We start from the raw sequence: 20,949 nt of genomic DNA on the forward strand, positions 1-20,949 counted from the left end.
ATTTCCATAAGGCACATCACAGCCTTCCTGCACTTAGAAACTCTAGACAGCACTTTGGCACTGTACTTGCAGGCCATTTTAAACAGCCAAGTCACCAAGAAAAAGCACAAAATATGGAAAACATGGTACTAAATAGACCTCAAAAAAGACATTTTTATAGCATAAGAGCTGAAGTAAGAAGGCAGAGTGTCAGCTTGTTTGACCTCAGTGGAAACATGAATATCAGATGACTCAGATGTTTCACATATGGAGGCACATGTTCATGAATGACAGCCAATGCACCACGAATATTGATTTGAGGGTTAAATAAATAAATTTTAGTGAGTAGGCAGATTTTGCAAATTTCAAATCCATGAGTAGTAAGGATCAACTACAGCTGGAGCAAAGAGTAGGTGCTAGTGTGCACAACTGCTTTAGGCTATAAAGCCAGACAGGCCAGAAAACAAGTTATCAAGGGCCTGTGTGTCAAGCTCTTGAGCACACCCTCCCTCAGGGTGCTTGTTTGGAAGGAGCAGCTTGGAGGCAAGGACAGTGAAGTGAGTCACTAACTTCAATGATTCAATTCCCTGGTATGAGGAACATGGACGCTGCTGGTGACCAGTAGGGGGACATTATTTTGAGTTTACCTAATTAATACCATTCAAACATACTCTGACTTCATCAAGATGCTAGGGGAGAAAACTAAAAGAAGGGTCAATATCCCTTTATATGTGACCATTACATAACTAGCACATTCTGCATTTATGAAGAAAATACTGTGTCCAGCAGCACAAGCAGAAGACGCAACTGCCCATGTGGGCCACAGTACTGAACAGCTTTAACAGTGAAGGCAGTAGTAAAGCTGGCAGCTGCCCAGGGTGGACCACTCAGGAAGCCTGCCAGAAGACCAGAGATGGTGTGTGGCCCCACAGATTCTTTGGGTAGGACTTAAGGGGTTTCTAATATCCCTGTGATTGTTACCCTGTCCTGATTGTCTTCCCCAGACTCAAACCTGGGGAAGGAAAGGATACCCTGTAAAGCATCACAAATCAGTTAGCAACTTCTGCAGGACGTTTTAGGGGTTGCCATTTAGCACTTCACATCTCAGTAAATACATTTTAAAGCTTTTTAGTTCCTGGAAAAAGTTATTTTTTTCCTGGAAAACAACTGTTTTCTACAAGGTTCATTATGCTTTAATTATAAGCTTAAAAAAAATGCCAGCTAAAGCTGTATCATTTTTGGAAATTGCTTTTCATTTTCAAATCTTAGGTATGTAATCTTAACAACTCTAGATTTCAAATTATTTATCTGTAACCTAAGAAGGTTGTTGTAGGTGCTGTCTTAAGTCTCTTTGTTTCTGGAATTCTAGAATTTCTACTCTTTGAAGCTTAGAACTTTTGACAAAGTCCACATCACATTTGAAACAACCATTCAAATCCTGAGTCTAATTTTCATTGACAGATGAGAATGGATTCTCATATGAAGCCTCATAGAATTTAGATTGACCTTTGTAATGGCTGGAGGCTATTGAAAAATGTATTGCTGGACTTTGGAAGAGGTAGATATAGAAAATCGCCAAACTGGCTGAGAGAAATTTGTATTAATAGGTAGGAAGTGATGACAGCCTAGGGAAAAATGGAAAAGAGGGATGGAAAGCCCTTCCCAAAGCATCCACTCAAATGAAATAGGCTCTGACTGCAGAAAATTCAGAACTCCTGGCTGATTTGATTCAGCATGTTAACATCGGAGCCCACCCCTTCTCACTGCAGGACATATTCCCTGAGGATGGAGCAGAGGGAGTGGCCAAGCCTGGACTCTGTCTTTGGCTAAACTGGAAGACAGACAAGAAGGGCTGGTTTAAGTGCTACTCATTTAGTTGAGAACATAGTAACTAGAGATGGTAGGAAAGAGGCCAATCGAAATAATCTTTGCTTAGATTCATGAATGAATAACCTAATCTGTTTTTTATCAACACAAAGCAAAAGCTAGACATGGTAGTTAAAGAATTGTACACAAGAGTTCAAAATGTAGTTGGGAGGTTCTTGAGCTACCTGCTGTCTTGAAAGAAAATGACCAAGAAATTGGCCTTTTGGACAGATCACACAGCAGCATCACTGACACAGCCACACCCCAGTGAAGGGGCTCGAGGTGGCCTTCCTCTGTAGAGTGGAGCAAAGATGGGTATATCAGGCCCCTGTCCTACTGCTGGAACACACTTGGCAGATAAAGTTATGCAAGTAAAAGCAGCAATTACAAACATTATGGGAAAAAAAATAACAGCTAATGCCTGAAAGTCTATGGAACATAGAATAGAAACCATAGCCTGCTTCAGATAATATGTGTCTTATATTATCGCAGCTGAATTTTCAAAAGGATTTTAATGTGTATTTTATAAGTGAGAACCTAGATTCAGCCTTACAAAAATTCCAGTTAGACAACTACATCCCTGAGACCATCTCATTTTGAAGGGGCAAGGAAGGGTTTGAATTAATGAAATAAACCATATAGTAATGCAATTTTATTCTTTTTTGACATAGACTTAACAAAAAAATTAATTTCATAGGCAGTTTTCAGTAAAGGTTTATAATAAGTCCCTGAATTTTTTTAATTTTGAATTGACACATAATTATACATATTTGTGGGGTACATGTGATATTTAAATACATGTATATAATGTGTAATGATCAAATCAGGATAATTGGCATATCTATCACCTCAGATGTTTTTTGTGTCGGGAACATTCAAAATCCTCTCTTCTTGCAATTTTGAAATGTATAATAAATTATTGTAATTAATTCACCCTATGATACTATCAAATACTAGAACTTATTTCTTTTATCTAACTATAGTTTTATACACATTAACCAACCCTTTCCTGTAGAAATCCCTGAAATATAAAAGTTACTGGAATAAGCACATATATATACTTTTTTGTTATGAAGATATTTCATAGATATCAACAGATTCTTTCAAAGGCGCTCAGAATGCAAAAGGGTAACAATCTTTCATGATAGTGGCAGTGAACCATCATCTCCAAAAAATATTAATAATAAAATGTTAATAAAATATTGTAATTAATAATAAAATATTAATAAGGGGAGTCAGTGTTTTCAAGAATTGAGATAACCAGAGAGAGATGATCCTGTGAATGTGAGAAAACAGTGTTTGGTGGCTCATTTGTAGCATTTTATCAACTAGTTATCCAGTGTTGAACTACCCAGAGAGTGGGATCTCAGCTAATCCAGAGAGGTCTACTGACAGCAGAGATTTGGGTAAGGACCACATTAGGGACCCAGTTCATGATGATAAGATCTGTACAAATTAAGGTGCTGATAAGTAGAATCTCGAGATCCCCATTGTAGAAAAGAATGAAAGCCCTGACAGTGATTTAAACCAGCTGGATTTTCAAAAGGATTCTAATGAGCACTTTATAAGTGAGAATCTGGATTCAGCCTTACAAAAAAACCCAGTTAGACAACCACACCCCTCAGGCCATCTCACTTTGAAGGGGAAGGAAAGATTTGAATTAAAGAAATGAATCATATAGTGATGCGTCATTGCTCCGCTCTACAGAGGAGAGGCCACCTCAAGCCCCCACACTGGGGTGTGGCTGTGTCTGTGATGCTGCCATGTGATCTGTCCAAAAGGCCAATTTCTTGGTCATTTTCTTTCAAGATATCAGGTACCTCAAGAAGATTGGCTTTTTTCTGCAGCCACATGGACGTAAATGAAAACATCTTTTCTTGTCAGGAAGACAGGCACCTTATAGGTAATCAATAAGTGATGAGATGATGGTGGTGGTGGTGTCATTTATTTAAAGAAGGATAAAAGTGGATGGCTCAATTATTTTCACCTATTACAAGTCCTCCTCGCCCCATCCAAATCTTATTCACATCAAATACTTTCTTCACAAGGACTTCTCACAGAATAATAGAATTAAATATCATTAACACTGAAAGGAATGTTAGACGTTATTGACTCCAATGCCCTTGATTTAACAGATGTGGAAAGAGTTAAAATGAACCTTCTCAGAGTTAAAGGCAGGGCTGGACTTCCACATAACTCTCCTTCCTCTGCATTCTTCTAAATCTGTGGTCTTTACAGTTCACTAGGAAATTGCTCACATTCTGCTTTGTGACACCTTTTCTAACAAGCAGGTGTTTAGGTCTTCTGCTTTCATATCATCCTGTGTGGTTAAGTCTTATTCTCAACATCTAGGTTAGGTTTTCTAACAGCTTTGTTCAGAGCATCAAATAACTTTGTACTAACCTGATTTAATTCCCAGCTCCTGAGGGACACCACCAAGCTTATGAAGCATTTGATTTTTATCAAGAACGTTTATTCAGAATTCCAGATCCTCAGATATATTCCTATTAGTATGAGTCACTAAACTACTTTGCAATTATGTGTAATGTAAATGTAAATTTGGATGCATCATATTTGATTTTAATAAGACTAAACATCTAATAAGACCAAACATTTTTTAAATCTTTATGACACTATTAGTAGTTGCTAAAATTACAAATTTTGTTCATACATAGAGGTTGCTTTCCACCTCACTTCTGTAGCACACAAAATTCTTCCCTTTATTCAAGCAAGGCTAGGATGTGTCTCAACTGGAAGGGAATTATAACACATGTCAATGCTAACACTTTTTTGTTTTTCTGAGATGGAGTCTCACTCTGTTCACCCAGGCTGGAGTGCAGTGGCACTATCTCGGCCCACTGCAACTCCCCCCTCCCAGGTTCAAGCAATTCTCCTGCCTCAGCCTCCCAAGTAGCTGGGATTACAGGCATGAGCCACCATGCCTGGCTATTGTATTTTTAGTAGAGACAGGGTTTCACCATGTTGGTCAGGCTGATCTTGATCTCCTAACCTCAAATGATCTGCCTGCCTTGGCCTCCCAAAGAGCTGAAATTTCAGACCTGAGCCACCACACCCGACCCCAAATGCTAACACTTTTTAAAGACTTTGTTTATTGCTTTTTTCCCCCCATTATGAATGCAATTGCTGCCTTCTAACAACATGGATTGCTGGGCCAGACACCTAGTGAGTACTCTGGATCAAAAAAGGACCAAAGTCTCCATGTTCCCAGACACCAAGAGTCCTTTGCCTGATACCTTCACTTTTTGACTGAAAGCTCATTATTTTCATTCATTCATTCAGTCCGTTTTTCAACAAATAATTACTTTGCAGAATGCTTTTATTCTCATTTTAGAGTTAAAAGTAGCATCAGCAGGTAAAAATGACACAAAATTTTACCTCTATAGAAATAAGAACTTCCCAGAATTCAAAGGTATCAAAAAAATCAAATGGTCATATTCAGACACAATCAAATAGAGGATTATTCTGCAAACCACCAATCTGACCCTTCAAAAAGATCAGTGTCAGCCAGGCGCGGTGGCTCACGCCTGCAATCCCAGCACTTTGGAAGCCAAGGCAGGCGGATCACAAGGTCAGGAGATCGAGACCATCCTGGCTAACATGATGAAACCCCGTCTCTACTAAAAATACAAAAAATTAGCCAGGTGTGGTGGGGGGGCGCCTGTAGTCCCAGCTATTTCGGAGGCTGAGGCAGGAGAATGACGTGAACCCGGGAGGCAGAGCTTGCAGTGAGCTGAGATGGCGCCACTGCACTCCAGCCTGGGCAAGAGTGTGAGACTCTGTCTCAAAAAACAAACAAACGAAAAAGGTCAATGTCAGCAAAGAAAAAAAAATAAGCAGAGAAAATGTTCTATATTAAAGGAAACTACAATAGCTAGATTAACTACAGACTAAGATTAAAGGAACTACAGCACAAAATATTTTACTGAATCCTGGCTTTTTAAAAAAATGCTATAAAGGGCATTATTGGGACAATTAGAGAAATTTGAATGTAGACTTACAGTTCACATTAGATAATAGAAATATATCAATGTTATATTTTCTAAGATTGATAATGAGTAATTGGGTCACCCAAGGTCTCTGGTAGGAGATAGGATTAGAACACAGCAGTTTGTCTGCAGAGCCATCTTAATAGTTTCCAGTCACTAAAGGTGTTTAAACAAAGACTAGCATCACCTGGTAATGATTGTAAGGTAAGATTCAAACAACGAATAGGATGGAAGTGAAGGGATAAGCTCTTCAAAAATGTTAATATTGTAAAAGACACTCCCCCACCTCAAAAAAAAAAAAAAAGCAGGAAAGAGTTCTACCTTAAGGAAAAATAAGAAGGCTGGGCATGGTGGCTCATGCCTGTAATCCCAGCACTTTGGGAGGCCAAAGTGGGTGGATCACCTGAGGTCAGAAGTTCAAGACCAGCCTGGCCAACATGATGAAATCCCGTCTCTACCAAAAATACAAAAATTAGCCAGGCATGGTGGTAGGCCCTGTAATCCCAGCTACTAGGGAGGCTGAGGCAGGAGAACTGCTTGAACCTGGGAGGCGGAGGTTGCAGTGAGCCAAGATCACGCCATTGCACTCCAGCCTGGGAAATAAAAGTGAAACTCTTTCTCAAAAAAAAAAAAAGGAAAGGAAGGAAAAGAAAAATAAGAAACAAGACAAACACTCAAGCAGTGAATCAAATGATCTTTATGGCCCTGTATCAGGGACCCCACTAGAGGAAAGTGATCACACAGGCTTCTAGGTTGGCTAGGACATACTCCCACGTACCTCGATTCAAATATTTGCCTCAAAATCACAAGGTAAAAGAGTTGCTCTAGCAGTGAAGAAAAAGTACTGACACTTGAAATAACTCCCTTAAGATATATGTTACTTTCTTTGACCAAAACGGCTAATGGGTCCTTCATTTTATTCCAAATTCTTCTGATTAGGTAAGAGCTACACAGACAACACCAGGCACGAGTCTCAAGACAAAGGCATCTTCCCACCCCACCTTTGGGCACCCCTCTTTGCTGTTCTAAGTACTCCTAAGTAAAGTTTATGGGAGACCATTGATTTGGACTGAGTTCCTGCCTTACGCCTCAACAGATCAACCCAAAATGGAGTCACTCATGCTAAAGTTCCCAGTCACCAAACTGAAACTAAGTTGCTTATCTGGCCTTCAAAAAATCAGGAGAAAGATAATAGCCAAATCTCCCAACAGTCCAGTTTTAGCCAACATGATAAGGAAGTCCCTCTGCTTTAACTCTTACAAGAACAGTAACCTGAAATAACTTGTAAACCAATCCTCTTTCTATTATGCCGATTCTCTGCTGCTACTCAAGCTAACTGATGAAGTTCAATTGTTCTGCCATCCGATGGCATGCTCATCTGTTCTTTAGATGAGATGCTGCCCGATTCATGAATCAGTAATAAAGGCCAACTAGATCTTTAAACTAAATGTGTTAAAATTTTGTTTCTTAACAGTACTAAGCTGCAGTTCTCAGCAAATATTAATTATGCTGCCTCTGAGAGCCAGACACTGTTCCAGGCTCTGAGGAAGCAAAGGTAAGGGTATTGGTGTGAGCTTTTATATCCTTGAGACCAGCTTTTTTCATTTATCTTCAAAGAAATAGAAATCTATTTTATTTATTTTTTTCCTTATTTTCTTTCTTTCAACTTTTATTTTAGAATGAGGCCAGCTTTTGAGCACATAAAATATTTTTCTAGGCCAGGTGTGGTGGCTCAAGCCTGTAATCCCAGCATTTTGGGAGGCTGAGGCTGGTGGATCACCTGAGATCAGGAGTTCAAGACCAGCCTGGACAACATGGTGAAATCCCATCTCTACTAAAAATACAAAAATTAGCCAGGTGTGGTGGTGGGTGCCTGTAATCCCAGCTACTCAGGAGGCTGAGGCAGGAGAATCACTTGAACCTGGGAGGCAGAGGTTGCAGTGAGCCAAGATTGCGCCATTGCACACCAGCCTGGGCAAGAAGAGTAAACTCTGTCTCAAAAAAAAAAAAAAAAAAAAAAAAAAAGACTTTTCTAGAGTCTACCATTTTTAAGAATTAAGTTTACTAAAACTACAAATTCAAAAAGTTTTTTCTTAAGCTTTCAAATTAAAACCCTATTATTCTATTTATAATTTGGTAAATTTTAATTTTCACAAAAAGAAACTTTGATCTACATTTGGTCCCATTTGTAAACACAATTGATTAACTCCCTTTAATATTTTAAACTGAATTTACAAAAGAAATATATTCAAATTTCTGCGTTCTTCAAATGTCTACCAAGCAAGTGCTTCCCAAGTATTCAATTTTAGTAAAGTCTAATAAAATTAAATGTGTGAATGTAGTTAATCTTATGTTCTTTTAAACATTGCCATGCTATTTGTAAACAGTAAAATTCTGAATGAAAAATTATAAATCCAGCCAGGCACAGAAAGACAAACATCACATATTCTCACTCGTCTGTGAGGGATAAAAATTAAAACAATTGAACTCATGGAAATAGAGAATAGAAAGATGGTTACCAGAGGCTGGGAAGAGTATTAGGGGAGAGGGGGAATAGGGAGGAGGGATGGTTAATGGGTACAAAATAATGTTAGAAGGAATAAATAAGACCTATTATTTGCTAGCACAACACGGTGACTATAATAAAAAATAATTTAATTGTTCATTTAAAAATAACTAAAAGAGTACAATTCAATTGTTAGAAATACAAAGGATAAATGCTTGAGGTGATGACTACCCCATTTGCCCTGATGTGATTATTATGCACTGCATGCCTATCTCAAAACATCTTAAGTAACTAATAAATATATACACCTATGATGTACCCAAAAATTTAAAATAAAATATTTTTCTAGAAAAATTATAAATCCAAAATCAACTAATGTTTAAAATTTGGAATAGAAAGTTAATCGGATAGATACACTTGTATACTAAATTATTGTAAACATTAACACATTTTAAATACCAAACATACACAGATTTTTATTTTTCTTTCTTAGTTTTTAAGGGTGGGGTATAATTCTGTTGCCCAGGCTGGAGTGCAATAGTGCAATCATAGCTCAGTGCAGCCTCAGACTCCTGGGCTCAAGCAATCCTCCTGCCTCAGCCTCTCACATAGCTAGGACTCCACGCCCAGCTAATTTTTTTAAATTTTTTGTAGAGATGAGGGGGTTCTCACTATGTTGCCCAGGTTGGTCTTGAACTCTTGACCTCAAGCAATCCTCTCACCTTGGCCTCCCAAAGTGCCGCAATTACATGCGTGAGCCACCACCGCCTGGCCCAGATTTTTCTACTAATTTTTCTGTAGCCAGATGGACAGACTGAGACCCTTTTGCAACTCTTTAACAAGGGGAATTTTATGCTGGTATCTGACAACTCCCCATCCAGATTGCTCATCTACTTGATTCAATATTCATAATAATACGTTTCCCATCTATCAGGCTGTCTTAGGTTTGGAAAAGTTATCTGATGGATTCTGCAAATCTGTGCTGGAGGATCACAACACTGAAATCATGCCGATAACAGAAGGACCTACTCCCTGCATGCTCCAAAGGTCCCTAATTACCTGCTTTTCCACACCCAGAGCCCAGGCCCTCCATTCACTAGCACCCCTGACTTTTGCTTCCAAGCTGTCCTGTCCACATACAAATGGGAATGGTCCTCTCATAATCTCATAATGTTGACATTGCCAAAAAAGTGTTAATACATGGTCACTCTCAAGGGTTTGAGCATTGTCTTGGTCAGTTCAGAATGCTATAACAAATATACCATAGACAGCTGGGCCTAGTGGCTCACACCTCTGGTCCCAGCTACTCAGAAGGCTGTGGCAGAGGATGGCTTGAGCCTGGGAATTTGAGTCCAGTATGAGCAACATAGTGGGACCCTATCTCTTAAAAATTTTATTATCTATAGTGTGTAGTGTGTTTAACACTGCATTGCATGTAACACTTCACACTACAGATATATAATTTTTTTGAGATGGAGTCTCACTCTATTGCCCAGGCTGGAGTGAAGTGGCATTATCATGGCTCACCACAACCTCTGCCTCCCGGGTTCAAGTGATTCTCTTGCCTCAGCCTCCCAACTAGCTGGGATTACAGGCATGAGCCACCACACCTGGCTAATTTTGTATTTTTAGTAGAGATGGGGTTTCACCATGTTGCCTAGGCTGGTCTCAAACTCCTAACCTCAGGTGATCCACCCACCTTGGCCTCCCAAAGTGCTGGGATTATGGGCATAAGCCATCCCACCCAGCCTAGATATATAATTTTTAAGAGACACGGTCTCACTATGTGTATGTGTATAAGTGTATATAGGTATACACACATACCATAGATTGGGTGGTTTAGACAATTATTTCTAACAATTCTAGAGACTGGGAAGTCCAGACTGAGGTGCTCGCAGATCCCATGTCTGCTGAGGGTCCACTTCCGAGTGTGCCAATGACAACCTTTTCCTAGTATCCTCACTTAAGGGAGAGCAGAGAGAGAGGGGAAGAAAGCTTTTATCTGTTTCTGGTAAGGGTGCTAATCCCATTTGTGAGGACCTCACCTTTATGACCTAATCACTTCCCAAAGGCCCTACTACCTCTAAATACCATCATGCTGGAGATTAGCCTTTAATAAATGAATTTTGGGGGACACAAACTTTCAGTCCATAGCTGGTATCTTAACTGATTACTCCTAAATAGACATGGCAAACTGACAGTCCATGAGACAACTTAAGTTGAAGACATATTTATTGGCCCAAGTAATGTTGATCTAATGCTTTAAAATTAGGATATTTCGCAGAGAATCAGGACATCTCACATCTCTTGAAAACTTAGACCATTGAAATCTGTAAACCACTATTTCTGCATGGCAAAAACTGGCTAGAAGTGAGCAGCAATTTTCTTCTTGGAAAGACACTGCCCTCCTCTATTTATCTAGGCCCATCATCTGCTTCACTCCAACTCTCCTCTCTATTTACACTGCCCTACTGGAACAGGGTTTGAGTTTTTCCATGTTTCTTAATGAAGGCAAGGTCAATAGTAGAAATTTCAGACATCATAGATATTTTTGATAAAGTTCTCAAAGCTGTTAATAATCACACCATCACTGTCTATTAATGCTTATGGGTGAGATCAGCCTGCATCATAGTTTCAAAAGCCACGCAGTTCTGACCATCACTTTAAGAATGACACATATTCATGCCTGTAATCCCAGCACTTTGGGAGGATGAGGTGGGCGGATCACAAGGTCAGGAGTTTGAGACCATCTGGCTAACACAATGAAACCCCATCTCTACTAAAAACAGAAAAAAAAAAATTAGCTGGGCATGGTGGCGGGCACCTGTAGTCCCAGCTACTTGGGAGGCTGAGGCAGGAGAATGGCATGAACCCAGGAGGCAGAGCTTGCAGTGAGCCTAGATAGAGCTGCTGCACTCCAGCGTGGGCGAGAGAGCAAGACTCTGTCTCGAAAAAAAAAAAGAAAAGAACGACACTTATCATTACTCAAAATATTATATTGACTGCAAATATTCTTTGAAGCAGAAGATTAAAGATGAACGAACCAGAGCCAAACAGGAACAGCTCCAGTCTCCAGCTCCCAGTGCAAGCGACACAGAAAATGGGTGATTTCTGCATTTCCCACTGAGGTACCGGGTTCATCTCACTGGGGCTTGTCGGACAGTGGGTGCAGGACAGTGGGTGCAGCCCACCGAGCATAAGCTGAAGCAGGGCGAAGCATCGCCTCACCTGGGAAGCGCAAGGGGTCAGGGAATTCCCTTTTCTAGCCAAGGGAAGCTGTGACAGACTGTACCTGGAAAATCGGGTCACTCCCACCCTAATACTGTGCTTTTCCAATGGTCTTAGCAAACGGCACACCAGGAGATTATATCCCACGCCTGGCTCGGAGGGTCCCACGCCCACGGAGCCTTGCTCAATGCTAGCACAGCAGTCTGAGATAGAACTGCAAGGTGGCAGCGAGGCTGGGGAATGGGTGCCTGCCATTGCTGAGGCTTGAGTAGGCAAACAAAGCAGCCGGGAAGCTCGAACTGGATAGAGCCCACCGCAGCTCAAGGAGGCCTGCCTGCCACTGTAGACTCCACCTCTGGGGAAAGGGCATAGCCAAACAAAAGGCAGCAGAAACCTCTGCAGACTTAAATGTCCCTGTCTGACAGCTCTGAAGAGAGTAATGGTTCTCCAAGCACAGAGTTTGAGAACTGAGAATAGACAGACTGCCTCCTCAAGTGGGTCCCTTACCCCCAAGTAGCCTAACTGGGAGGCACCCCCAGTAGAGGCAGACAGACACCTCATATAGCTAGGTACCCCTCTGAGACGAAGCTTCCAGAGGAACGATCAGGCAGCAACATTTGCTGTTCAGGAATATTCGCTATTCTGCAGCCTCCGCTGCTGATACCTAGGCAAACAGGGTCTGGAATGGACCTCTAGCAAACTCCAACAGACCTGCAGCTGAGGGTACTGACTGTTAGAAGGAAAACTAACAAACAGAAAGGACATCCACACCAAAACCCCATCTGTACATCACCATCATCAAAGACCAAAGGAAGATAAAACCACAAAGATGGGGAAAAAACAGAGCAGAAAAGCTGAAAATTCTAAAAATCAGAGCGCCTCTCACCCTCCAAAGGAATGCAGCTCCTCACCAGCAATGGAACAAAGCTGGACAGAGAATGACTTTGATGAGTTGAAAGAAGAAGGCTTCAGACGATCAGACTTCTCCAAGCTAAAGGAGGAAGTTTGAACCCATCGCAAAGGAGCTAAAAACCTTGAAAAAAGATTAGATGAATGGCTAACTAGAATAATCAGTGTAGAGAAGTTCTTAAAGGACCTGATGAAGCTGAAAACCATGGCACAAGAACTACATGATAAATGCACAAGCTTCAGTAGCCAATTCGATCAATTAGAAGAAAGGGTATCAGTGATTGAAGATCAAATTAATGAAATGAAGTGAGAAGAGAAGTTTAGAGAAAAAGAGTAAAAAGAAACAAATAAAGCCTCCAAGAAATATGGGACTATGTGAAAAGACCAAATCTACATCTGATTGGTGTACCTGAAAGTGACGGGGAGAATGGAACCAAGTTGGAAAACACTCTTCAGGAGATTATCCAGGAGAACGTCCCCAAACTAGCAAGGCAGGCCAGCATTCAAATTCAGGAAATACAGAGAACACCACAAAGATACTCCTCGAGAAGAGCAACTCCAAGACACATAATTGTCAGATTCACCAAAGTTGAAATGAAGGAAAAAATGTTAAGGGCAGCCAGAGAGAAAGGTCAGGTTACCCACAAAGGGAAGCCCATCAGACTAACAGCTGATCTCTCAGCAGAAACTCTACAAGCCAGAAGAGAGTAGGGGCCAATATTCAACATTCTTAAAGAAAATAATTTTCAATCCAGAATTTCCTATCCAGCCAAACTAAGCTTCATAAGTGAAGGAGAAATAAAATCATTTACAGACAAGCAAATGCTGAGAGATTTTGTCACCACCAGGCCTGCCCTAAAAGAGCTCCTGAAGGAAGCACTAAACATGGAAAAGAACAACCGGTACCAGCCCCTGCAAAAATATGCCAAATTGTAAAGACCATCAAGGCTAGGAAGAAACTGCATCAACTAACGACCAAAATAAGCAACTAACATCATAATGACAGGATCAGATTCACACATAACAATATTAACTTTAAATGGAAATGGGCTAAATGCTCCAAATAAAAGACACAGACTGGCAAATTGGATAAAGAGTCAAGACCCTTCTGTGTGCTGTATTCAGGAGACACATCTCACGTGCAGAGACACACATAGACTCAAAATAAAGGGATAGAGGAAGATCTACCAAGCAAACGGAAAACAAAAAAAAGGCAGGGGTTGCAATCCTAGTCTCTGATAAAACAGACTTTAAACCAACAAAGATCAAAAGAGACAAAGAAGGCCATTACATAATGGGAAAGGGATCAATTCAACAAGAAGAGCTAACTATCCTAAATATATATGCACCCAATACAGGAGCACCCAGATTCATAAAGCAAGTCCTTAGAGACTTACAAAGAGACTTAGACTCCCACACAATAATAATGGGAGACTTTAACACCCCACTGTCAACATTAGACAAATCAACGAGACAGAAAGTTAAAAAGGATATCCAGGAATTGAACTCAGCTCTGCACCAAGTGGACCTAATACACATCTACAGAACTCGCCAACCCAAATCAACAGAATATACATTCTTCTCAGCACCACATCACACTTATTCCAAAATTGACCACATAGTTGGAAGTAAAGCACTCCTCAGCAAATGTAAAAGAAGAGAAATTATAACAAACTGTCTCTCAGACCACAGTGCAATAAAACTAGAACTCAGGATTAAGAAACTCACTCAAAACTGCTCCAGTTTTTATATCCAGATATAATATCCAGAATCTACAAAGAACTCACACTTCTCAAAAGAAGACATTTATGCAGCCAACAGACACATGAAAAAATGTTCATCGTCACTGGCCACCAGAGAAATGCAAATCAAAACCACAGTGAGATACCATCTCACACCAGTTAGAATGGCAATCATTTAAAAATTCAGGAAACAACAGGGGCTGGAGAGGATGTGGAGAAATAGGAACACTTTTACACTGTTGGTGGGACTGTAAACTAGTTCAACCATTGTGGCAATTCCTCAAGGATCTAGAACTAGAAATACCATTTGACCCAGCCATCCCATTACTGGGTATATACCCAAAGGATTATAAATCATGCTGCTATAAAGACACATGCACACGTATGTTTATTGCAGCACTATTCACAATAGCAAGGACTTGGAACCAACCCAAATGTCCATCAATGATAGACTGGATTAGGAAAATGTGGCACATATACACCATGGAATACTATGCAGCCATAATAAAGGATGAGTTCATGTCCTTTGTAGGGACATGGATGAAGCTGGAAACCATCATTCTCAGCAAACTATTGCAAGGACAGAAAACCAAACACCGCATGTTCTCACTCATAGATGGGAATTGAACAATGAGAACACTTGGACACAGGAAGGGGAACATCACACACTGGGGCCTGTCATGGGGTGGGGTGAGGGGGGAGGGATAGCATTAGGAGACACACCTAATGTAAATGATGAGTTAATGGGTGCAGCACACCAACATGGCACATTTATACATATGTAACAAACCTGAAATTGTGCACATGTACCCTAGAACTTAAAGTATAAAAAAAAAAAAAAAGAAAACCACAGGAACAGAAAACCAAACACTGCATGTTCTCACTCATAAGTGGGAGCTGAAAAATGATAACATATGGACACAGAGAAGGGAACAACACACACCAGGGCCTGTCGGGGGGTTGGGAGTAAGGGGAGGGAGAACATTAGGACAAACACATAATGCATGTGGGGCTTAAAACCTAGATGATGGGTTGATAGGTGCAGCAAACCACCATGGCACATCTATACCTATGTAACAAACCTGCATGTTCTGCATGTGTATCCCAAAACTTAAAAAAAAAAAAAAAAAAAAGAAGTGTGTTTGAAAAAAAAAAGAAGTGTGTTTGGAAAAAAAAAAAAAAAGTGACTAGGTTAAAAAAAAAAAAAAAGAATGAAACTTGGGTATCATCTAATCCAATCTCTTCTTTTTATCAATGTTTGAATCAAGGCCCAGAAAGACAAAGTAACTTGACTGAAGTAACTTATTGTTGTACTTCTTGTATTTTACTGGGTTCATTCATTTATTCTTAGATTGCTTCAAACAATTCAAGAAAACTGGTACTTGAGAAATTAAAATATGTTGAAAAAATTATTTTTTTGCCTGAATTTAGAATAAAAGAAAAGGAAGAGGAAACTCATCAAAGGTAGACACTCATTAGACCTCTAGTTCTGGCCTACCTAAAAATATTTTTATGTAAGTGAGAACTGACATCAAAGAAAAAAATTAAAAGAGCAACATTACCATTATTTTGGGCATGACCTTGAAATATCAGTAAATGAATTCTCTACATTTAAGCCTCCAAGCTCCAATTTACATACTCAGTCAACAGACATGTTTAAAGGTAAGATTTTATTTTAATTAGTTCAATCTCAGTTACAAACTTGTAGCCTAAAAGCATCCTAGCCTGATTTTCACATAATCTAGCAATTAACTTAATTCACTGGCTTTAAACTTATGCCATAGTCCTCATGTGATTGATGTTTATAAATTTACACTAGTTGGCCAGGCGCAGTGGTTCACGCCTGTAATCCCAGTACTTTGGGAAGCCAAGACGGGCAGACTGCTTGAGTCCAGGAGTTCGAGACCATCCTTGGCAACATGGCAAAACCCTGTCGCTACAAAAATTACCCAGGTGTGGTGGCTAGCACCTTTAGTCCCAGCTACTCAGGAGGCTGAGGTGGGAGGATTGCCTGAGCCCAGGAGGTCAAGGCTGCAGTGAGCCATGATCACACTACTGCACTCCAGCCTCAGCGATAGAGCATGAACCTGTCTCAAAACAAATAAACAAACAAAATTGCACTAGTTTACTGATCAGTTTGCCAGTTAGTTATTTGCATGCCAAACTCACTTTCTTCCTGCTACTTGACCCTGAGTTCTACCACCTCTCCTTTCTGGGTTTCAACCTTTCTCTCTCTCTTGGAATGTAGACATCAACTCAACTCATCTACCCAGGAAATTCCTTGCTATGGGCCACCAGTTGTAGTGACCTCATTTTTGAAAGAATGTAAAGAAAGGAGGTTTCAGAGACATGAACGAATATATACTAAGGATATATTATGTGCCAGACAGGAGGCCATGCACTTCCACGTATTATCTCAAACTCTCGGTAGAGAATTAAAGAAATGAAAAACATATCCTTGTAGGATGGGGCATTAAGCTTAGCGCTATGCAATGCAGAAAAGAAAATGGTGTCTCATTTCAAGGCAGAAGAAATGTATGACTCCCAAGGTGATAAAATCCATAACACTATCTGAAATACTTGGCTCTTAACCACAAGCAGCCTTGCAGCTTCTCTTGTATTGCTACTCTGTGCTTGTCATAATGTATACCTTTTCATCTTGCTTGTGCCTGTGGCTTATCTCCAGACTACCTTATAAGTCTTTGAGGGCTGGAATTGAGCTCTGCTCTCATTCTCCCCTTCCATAGCACTAGATAGATGCAGTCCTCTGTTAAGGGTTGAATAGCTGCCCAATTGATGCTTATTGAGAGAAACTGCAGTAAAAGAAGGTAAAAGGGCATTTTAGTGGAGAAGGTGGGAATAGCAGTCCTGAAGGTTCACTCCAATTACCTCAGCAAAATTGCTTAATTGGAGCAATGGGTACTTAACAACCTAATTAGACTACTCAAGTATATCCCAGGAGATGGTTGCAGCATCTTTCCTTGCTACAAAGCTAAAATAACTTTTTATGACTCCATGTAAAACGTGTTTGTCAACTCGGGTTGCTTTTGTGCAACTCTAAATCTAAATTTCAACTAATCAACTCTACCAGTGCCTTATCTAGGCCCGTTGACCCTGCTGTTTAATTTTTAAAAAGGCTTTTGGAACCACGTAAGAATGTTCATAGACTTGTTAATGTTTTTATTATATGAGCTAGATCTGGACTAATCCCTCTTCCCTCATTCTTTCACATTTCCTAGTGGGCACCTAGCTTCAAGCTAGAATGGGTTTCCACTCTTTGATTTCAGGTTTGAGAGCTAGAAACTGTAAGATTTGAATTACATGTAATTCTCCTAAGTACCACAATTAAATCTAATTATAAAAATATGTTGATAACACCATGTCGTAAACATTACATAGTTATTTTATAGTTGTAAAGACTTAAAAACAAAAACTCTAAATGGGGGCTTAGATTTACTGACATTGAATTTTATTCGTTTATCTCAGCCCTTGACATTTGGACTATTTCTTCTTCTAGGAGTTGTATGTAGGAACATACAACAAGAAGTAGGACTGTGATAAATTAGAACTGAATTTTTTCTATATGCATTTTCTTCTGATTACAATAGCAAAATACTCATTTGTTCGTTGATTCACTCAACAAATATTTTTTGAGCACCTACTGTGTGAACCATTCTGATAGTAGTAGGATGCTATGGTGAACAACTGACACATCTCTGATCTTATGGAGCCTGGAGGCAGTTTTGTTTGAATTGAAATCACAAGAAGAGAGATAACTGGGGAATGGTTATATAGAAAGGACAAGAAGGAAATTTCAGGGAAACTAAACAGTATAAACAAAGGTCCCATGGCACTTCTTTCAAGAAGGCAGCTGATTAGGTGCGAGAATCTCCACTCCCATGGAAATACATACATTGTTCCACATTAAGGCACAGATGCGCTCAAAAAAAAAAAGGACATCTCTACATGCCAAACATTAACAGGGGACTCAAAATTACAAAGATAAGCAACTTTCGAAACCACCCAGACCTTGAGAGAAATTGGACCAGACATATATTTTAAGGGCTGGTGTGTGGAAAAGGAAGTGACTCCTCAGGCCCCAAATACATCAAAGAGTAGAAAAGGGGAATCCTGCTCAGCACTAATTGCCCAAAAATGTGCTGAAAAGCTTATGAACATTACCTGGAAATTTTCTCCAGCAGGCCAAGAGTTATAGGAAAAAGTAAGCTGATTTCCTGGGGATCAGGAAGCAGAGATTCCAACAGCTGTCCTACCACACACTGAGAAGTTTGAATCTTGAACCCGCATCATGCACCATCGCAAAATCAACCACCTTTTTATTGCCCATGCACTATGGGAATCAGGAGCTGAGAGCCTAGTATAAACAATGGTTTGGAATCAGTGAACTCAGTAGGACTTGGGCAAGGGCAATGGTGAACCTCTGTCATGAAGAGGCCTCCACAATCTCTGGGACATGGACAAGACTCTCTCTAAAGGTAACTCCTCCTGAAGATAAGCTTGTAGGCCTAAACTATGAAACACATGAAGAAATACAAAACAAAAAGGGAAATTTGGACAAAGAATTTGTGTCTGGGAAACCAAATATATGAGTATTGTTAAATAGATTTTTAAATGAATATTTTAACTGTACAAAAAGAAAAGAAAATGTAGAATCTAATTTTTTATAAGATACAAAATAAATAAGAACAGATTGATTTCAAAATGAACCAAGTGGAAACTTCCAGAAGTGAAACATGTAGCCAAAATAGAAAGAACAATAAACAGGTTAAACAATAGACTCAGATAAAAAAATAATTCATGAATGGGAATATGGATCTGAGGAAATCACTCAGAACACAGCTCAGATCAGTAAAGAAGCGGAAAATACGAAAGAGAAGTTAGATGCATGGCAGCTGGAATGAAAGGCGCTGACGTGTTTAGTAGGTGCCCTAGAAGAAAAAACTAAAGAGAATTGGGAAGACGGAACTTTGAGGTAATAGTGGAGAATTTTTCAGATTTGAAGAAAGCTATGATATGTCATATGAAAATACACAAAATTGGCCAGGCATGGTGACTCACGCCTGTTAATCCTAGCATTTTGGGAGGCCGAGGTGGGTGGATCACGAGGTCAGGAGTTCAAGACTAGCCTGGCTAAGATGGTGAAACCCCGCCTCTACTAAAAATACAAAAATTATCTGGGAGCGGTGGCAGGCATCTGTAATCCCAGCTACTCAGGAGTCTGAGGCAGGAGAATTGCTTGAACCTGGGCGGCAGAGGTTGCAGTGAATCGAGATCACGCCACTGCACCCCAGGCTGGGCAATAGAGTGAGATCCCATCTCAAAAACAGAAGAAAAGAAAATACGAAAAAGTAAACGACATAGTAACAGAATAACAAAGGCTTGCCTATACACCTCATTATGAAACTAAAACTACAGAACCATCCAGAATAAACAGGAAACCTTGGACACCATCAGTGAGGAAAGGCAGGTTACCTAAAAAGGAGCAATAATAAGACTGACAGAATGCTTCTCATCATCAAAAATATATGCCAGAGACAACAGGTGAGTATCTTAAAGGAAGGAGGAAAAATAATTGACAGTCTAGAATTCTATATCTAGCTTAATTATACTCCAAGAAGTTAGGGGAAAAAGGCATTTTAGGACATACAAAGACAATGACAAAACTGTCCAGAGACCCTCACTGAACAAAACCTACTGAAGGACATACTTCCACGAAAAGGAAATGAGTAAGGCACAGGCAACAAAAAACAAAAATAGGCAAATGAGACTCAAACTCATAAGCTTTTGCACAGCAAATGATCAACAGAATGAACAGACAACCTGCTGAATGGGATAAAATATTTGCAAACTATCTATTTGACAGGGGACTAATATTCAGAGTATTCAAGGAACTCAACTCAATAACAATAATAATAATAATAATCCTATTAAAAAGTGAGCAAAGAACACAAATAGACATTTTTCAAGAGAAAACTTACAAACGGCCAACAGGTATATAAAAAAAAATGTTCAATATCACTAATCAGAGAAATGAAAATTAAAACCACAATGAGGTATCATCTTACTCCAGTCAGAATGTCAATTACTAAAGAGTCAAATAGTAACAGATTTTGGTGACAATGTAAAGAAAAAGGAACTCTTATGCACTGTTTATGGGAATGTAACCCTTATGGAAAACAGAATGGAGATTTCTCAAAAAACGCCAATCACGAGGCTAGTATGGTTATATTACAATGGAACACAATAGACTTCAAAGCAAAAACTGTCATTAGAGATAAGCAGGGACATTTCTTAATGATAAGAGAGAATGAAAAAATGGGAATAACAAAAGAGAAATAAAAAAAGAAAGTATAACAATTATGAATGTTATTAATCTAATAATAGCTTCAAAATACATAAAACAAAAACAGATAAAACCAAAGGAAAAATTAGACATGTCCACAATCAAAACTAGAGATTTTAACATTTTTCACTCAGTAGCTGATAGACCATCTAGAAAAACCATCAATACAGATATAAAATATTTGAAAAAAATTATCAAGCAACTTGGCCTAATTGACATTTGTAGAAAACTATACCCAGTAGCTTCAGAATTCCTTTCATGAACACATAGAACATTCACCAAGCTATACCATATGCTAGGCTATAAAGTATACATATAAATTTCAAAAGATTAAAATCTTTCAGAGTA

Source organism: Symphalangus syndactylus, chromosome 2 (assembly GCF_028878055.3).
Source record: "Symphalangus syndactylus isolate Jambi chromosome 2, NHGRI_mSymSyn1-v2.1_pri, whole genome shotgun sequence".
NCBI lineage: Eukaryota > Metazoa > Chordata > Mammalia > Primates > Hylobatidae > Symphalangus > Symphalangus syndactylus.